The sequence below is a fragment of the Myodes glareolus genome, chromosome 7 (assembly GCF_982192425.1).
Source record: "Myodes glareolus chromosome 7, mMyoGla1.1, whole genome shotgun sequence".
Classification (NCBI taxonomy): Eukaryota; Metazoa; Chordata; class Mammalia; order Rodentia; family Cricetidae; genus Myodes; species Myodes glareolus.
In genome coordinates, this window is record NC_142032.1 from 22,957,300 (window position 1) to 22,963,399 (window position 6,100).

Here is a 6,100-nt window from a genome sequence, read left to right on the forward strand (position 1 = left end):
ATCCAACATTCCCAACACTGCCTACAGTAACTCAGACATCTAGCGATCCTTCACAAGCACAACTCAAAGAAGGAAAACACATACACTCTACTACCCAAAAAAATGACCGGAGTCAATAACCACTGGTCATTAATATCACTTAATATTAATGGACTCAATTCACCTATAAAAGGCACAGACTTAGAGATTGGATACGAAAACAGGATCCAACATTCGGCTGTTTACAAGAAACACACCTCAACCACAAAGACAGACATCTACTCAGAGTAAAGGGCAGGGAAAAGGTTTTCCAAGCAAACGGACCTAAGAAACAAGCAGGTGTGGCCATTCTAATATCTAACAAAGTTGACTTCAAACTGAAATCTATCAGAAGAGATAGAGATGGACATTTCATACTCATAACAGGAACAATTCATCAGGACGAAGTCTCAATTCTGAATATCTCTGCCACTAATATAAAGGCACCCACTTATGTAAAAGAAACACTTCTAGAACTCAAGGTAGTCATGAAACCACACACACTAATAGTAGGAGACTTCAACACACCTCTCTCACCAATGGACAGATCAATCAGACAGAAACCCAACAGAGAAATAAGAGAATTATTGAAGGTATTGAATCAAATGGACTTAACAGATATCTACAGAACATTCCACCCAAATAGGAAAGAATATACCTTTTTCTCTGCAGCCCATGGAATCTTCTCAAAAATTGACCACATACTTGGTAACAAAGCAAACTTCCACAGATACAAAAAAAAATATTAGTAACCACCTACGTCTTGTCAGATCAACATGGATTAAAGTTAATATTCAACAACAATGCTACCCCCAGGAAGCCATCAAACTCATGGAAGTTGAACTGCCAACTATTAAATCACCCCTGGGACAAGGAAGAAATAAAGAAAGAAATTAAAGTCTTCCTCGAATTTAATGAAAATAAAGACACAACATACTCAAACCTATGGGACACTATGAAAGCAGTGCTAAGAGGAAAGTTCATAGCACTAAGTGCCCAATTAAAGAGAACGGAGAAAGCACACATTAGAGACTTAACAGCACACTTGAAAGCTCTAGAAAAAATGCAGTTGATTCATCCAGGAGGAGTAGAAGACTGGAAATAATAAAACTGAGGGCTGAAATCAACAAAATAGAAACACAGAAAACAATCCAAAGAATCAATGAATCAAAAAGCTGGTTCTTGGAGAAAATCAACAAGATCGACTAACCCCTATACAAACTAATCAAATGGCAGAGAGAGAACATGCAAACTAATAAGATCAGAAATGAAAAGGGGGACATAACCACAGACACAGAGGAAATTCAGAGAATCATCAGATCTTACTACGAAAGTTTATATGCCACAAAGTTGGAAAATGTAAAAGAAATGGACATCTTTTTAGATAAGTACCATATACCAAAGTTGAACCAAGAACAGGTGAACAATCTAAATAGACCTGTCAGTCGTGAAGAATTTGAAGCTGTTATGAAAAATCTCCCTACCAAAAAAGCCCAGGGTCAGATGGTTGGTTGCAAGCCAGAATTCTACCAGAACTTCCAGGAAGAGCTAATACCTATACTCCTTAACGTATTCCACAATATAGAAACAGAAGAGTCATTGCCAAACTCCTTTTATGAAGCTACAGTTACCCTGATACCAAAACCACATAAAGACACAACCAAGAAAGAGAATTACAGGCCAATCTCACTCATGAATATTGACATGAAAATTCTCAATAAAATACTGGCAAACCGAATCCAAGAACACATCCAAAAAATTATCCGTTATGATCAAGTAGGCTTCATCCCAGAGTTGAAGGGCTGGTTCAACATACACAAATCTATCAATGTAATCCATCATAAAAATAAACTGAAAGAAAAAAACCATATGATCATTTCTTTGGATGCTGAAAAAGCATTTGACAAGATTCAACACCCATTTATAATAAAGGTGTTGGAGAGACTGGGGATACTAGGATCATACATAAATATAATAAAAGCAATATACAGCAAGCCATCAGCTAACATCAAATTGAATGGAGAGAAACTCAAAGCCTTTCCACTAAAATCAGGAACACGACAAGGCAGTCCACTCTCTCCATACCTCTTCAATATACTGCTTGAAGAAGTTCTAGCAATAGCAATAAGACAACATAAGGAGATCAAGGGGATTTGAATTGGAAAGGATGAAGTTAAATTTCCTTATTTGCTGATAATATGATAGTGTACATAAGCGACCCTAAAAACTCTACCAAAGAACTCCTACAGCTAATAAACACCTTTAGTAATGTGGCAGGATAGAAGATCAACACCAAAAAATTAGTTGCCCTCCTATACACAAAGGATAAAGAAGCAGAGAGGGAAATCAGAGAAACATCACCTTTCACGTAGTCACAAATAGCATAAAATATCTTGGGGTTACTCTGACCAAGGAAGTGAAAGACATATTTGACAAGAACTTTATGTCTTTGAAGAAAGAAATTGAGGAGGATACCAGAAAATGGAAAGACCTCCCCTGCTCTTGGATTGGGAGAATCAACATAGTAAAAATGGCAATTCTACCAAAAGCAATCTATAGATTCAATGCAATCCCCATCAAATCCCATCAAACTTCTTCACAGACCTTGAGAGAATAATAATCAAGTTTATATGGCAAAACAAAAAACCCAGGATAGCCAAATCAATCTTATACAATAAAGGAATTTCTGGAGGCATTACCATCCCTGACTTCAAACTCTATTACAGAGCTACAGTATTGAAAACAGCTTGGTATTAGCATAAAAACAGAGAAGTCGACCTATGGAATTGAATAGAAGACCTGGATATTAACCCACAAACCTATGAACACCTAATATTTGACAAGGGAGCTAAAGGTATACAATGGAAGAAGGAAAGCATCTTTAACAAATGGTGCTGGCATAACTGGATGTCAACCTGTAAAAGAATGAAAGTAGATCCATACCTATCACCATGCACAAAAATCAAGTCCAAATGGATTAAAGACATCAACATTAATCCATCCACTTTGAACCTGATAGAAGAGAAAGTGGGAAGTATTCTACAAGATATAGGCACAGGAGGCCTCTTCCTAAGTAGGACCCCAGTAGCACAGACAATAAGAGAAACAATGAAAAAATGGGATCTACTGAAACTGAGAAGCTTCTGTAAAGCAAAGGACACTGTCAGTAAGACAAAAAGGCTGCCTTCTGACTGGGAGAAGATCTTCACCAACCCCTCATCAGACAAAGGTCTGATCTCCAAAATATACAAAGAACTCAAGAAACTAGACACTAAAACTCTAATTACCCCAATTAAAAAATGGGGTACTGAACTGAACAGAGAATTCACAACAGATGAACTTCGAATGGCCAGAAGACACTTAAGGTCATGCTCAACCTCCTTAGCGATCAGGGAAATGCAAATCAAAACCTCTTTGAGATACCATCTTACACCTGTCAGAATAGCTAAACTCAAAAACACCAACAATAGCCTATGCTGGAGAGGATGTGGGGTGAAGGGAACACTCATCCATTGTTGGTGGGAATGCAAACTTGTGCAGCCACTGTGGAAATCAGTGTGGCGGTTTCTCAGGAAACTGGGAGTCAACCTCCCTCAGGACCCAGCAATTCCACTCTTGGGAATATACCCAAGAGATGCCCTAACATACTACAAAAGCATTTGTTCTACTATGTTCATAGCAGCACTATTTGTAATAGCCAGAACATGGAAACAACCTAGGTGCCCCTCAATAGAAGAATGGTTAAAAAAGGTATGGAACATAAACACATTAGAGTTCTACTCAGCGGTAAAAAACAATGACATCTTGAATTTTGCATGCAAATAGATGGACAGAGAAAACGCTTTACTGAGTGAGGTAACCCAGACCCAAAAAGAGGAATATGGTATGTACTCACTCATAAGTGGATTCTAGCTATAATTAAAGGTCTTTGAGTCTATAATTTGTGATCCTAGAGAAGCTAAATAAGGTGAACCTGAAGAAAATCATATAGTTATCCTCCTGGATATTAGAACTAGGCAAGATTGCCAGGCAAACTCGGGTGCATGGGAGGTTGGGGTGGAAGTAGGGGAAGATGGTTAGGGAGAGGGGAGAGGGGGAGGATTGGGGATGGCTTGGGGGAATAGAGGAAGGATGTTTCTGGAAGCAGGGAACTTTATATCTCAACTAAGGGAACCATTTTAGGGTTTGCAAGAGACTTGATTCTGGAGGGGTTCCCAGGCCCAAGGAGAGGTCCCAAGATTGTACTCTGTGCAGCAGAGGAGAGGGTGCCTGAACTGGCCTTGGCCCATAACCACACTGATGGTATTTTGCATGTCACCACAGAACCTTCATATAGCGATGGATGGAGATAGAGACAGAGACACATATTGGAACACTGGACTTAACACCCTAGGTCCAAATGAGAAGCAGAGGGAGGGAGATCGTGAGCAAGGAAAGCAAAATCAGACGGGGCCTTCTTCCAACGATGGATGGAGATAGAGATGGAAACCCACATTGGAGCGCTGGAAGTCAGGACCACGAAGGGTGCGTTCACCCACTGATACAAGAGGACTGATCAAATGAGAGCTCACCAAGGCCAGCTGGACTGGGACTGAACGAGCATTTGAACAAACAGGATTCTCTGAATGTGGCTGACATGGGGGCTGACTGAGCCCCCGAGATCAAAATGAAGACTGAGAAGCCCTTGACAATGGCACTGGGTCTTGTTTCGTCTGCATGGACTGGCTTTTTGGAATCCTGGCCTGTTTGGATGCTCACCTTCCTGGACCTGAAGGGAGGGGGGAGGAACTTGGATTTCCCACAGGACAGGAAATCCTGACTGCTCTTGGGAATGGTGAGGAAGGAGGAGAGAGAGTGGAGGGAGCAGGAGGGTATTGGGAGGAGGGGAGGAAGTGGAAAGAGTGTGTTCGGATACTTGAATAAACAGAAAATAAAATAAAATAAAATAAAAATGAAATTCCACTACACTCAGGTTTCTTAAGAAGCGAAAGCATAATTTGATAGACAGACATAGAAAGGAGAGAGAAAATGCCTACATATATGACAGAGAATGATAGAGAGACATAAAGATAATATATGAATGAGAATTAATTTAGAAAAGCTATTGGTACACATGGTCTTATAACTGATAATTTCCTGTGTAATCTGACCACAACATAAATACTCAGGATAACAGGTGGCATGTTTAAATGCAGGTTTAAAGGCCTGAGAATAGTGGAGTAAGGTGTTCAGCATATTTTTACTAGGAAAATTCATAAACGTAAAAATATTAGTAATTTGACCCACTTTAACCAAAAGTCACATTTTGTACCACAACAATCTGTATTATAGATCAAATAGCATTGTGAATGTGTGCTTGTGCACTAACACATATGCAGACATAAATCTACAGTAGAATCCAATTTAGAAATTTGCAATTCCAGACAAAGTGACTTCTCTAAGATTAAGTTAGGGAAGGGATAATCAGTAATGTTACTTCTCATTAGATTACTTGTAATGCAGTGGGAAGGAAATAATGCATCTAGAAGTTATAGAAATGTGACTCCTCCTGGGACTATTATTCTTCGGGGGAAGAGAAGCAATGCACATGGAGCTCATGGTTAGAAATAGAAAAACAAAAATGCATGCTAAGTTCTAACCTAAGAACATCAAGGCAAAAGTGTATTTAAACTTTTACCTTTTATTGACACTATCAGCAAAGCAAGGCATGACCTGACCCTGCAATTGCACCCCTCCCTGTGACTTATCCTGTAACCGAAGCTACTCCTGGACACTGGTTATTTGTTTCAAATACACATACTTCAGATGAGTCTAGGTGATGCTCAGCCAAAGAGGCTTGATACCACTTTCCTCTTCTCACTCTGTATTTCCTGTATGTATGTTGGTGTGTGAATGTGTGTGGATAATCAAGTGCCTATTTGTAAGAGAATCTATACATATACATACACATATGTGGATGTCAGTAGTGAACCTTGTGCTTTGTTTCTCGGGAGCTGACAAGCTTGTTTTCAGAGACAGGGTATAACACTGGGGAATCAGTAATTAGGCTGGGTTGGATGTCTAGCAGGCTTCCTGGATCTCT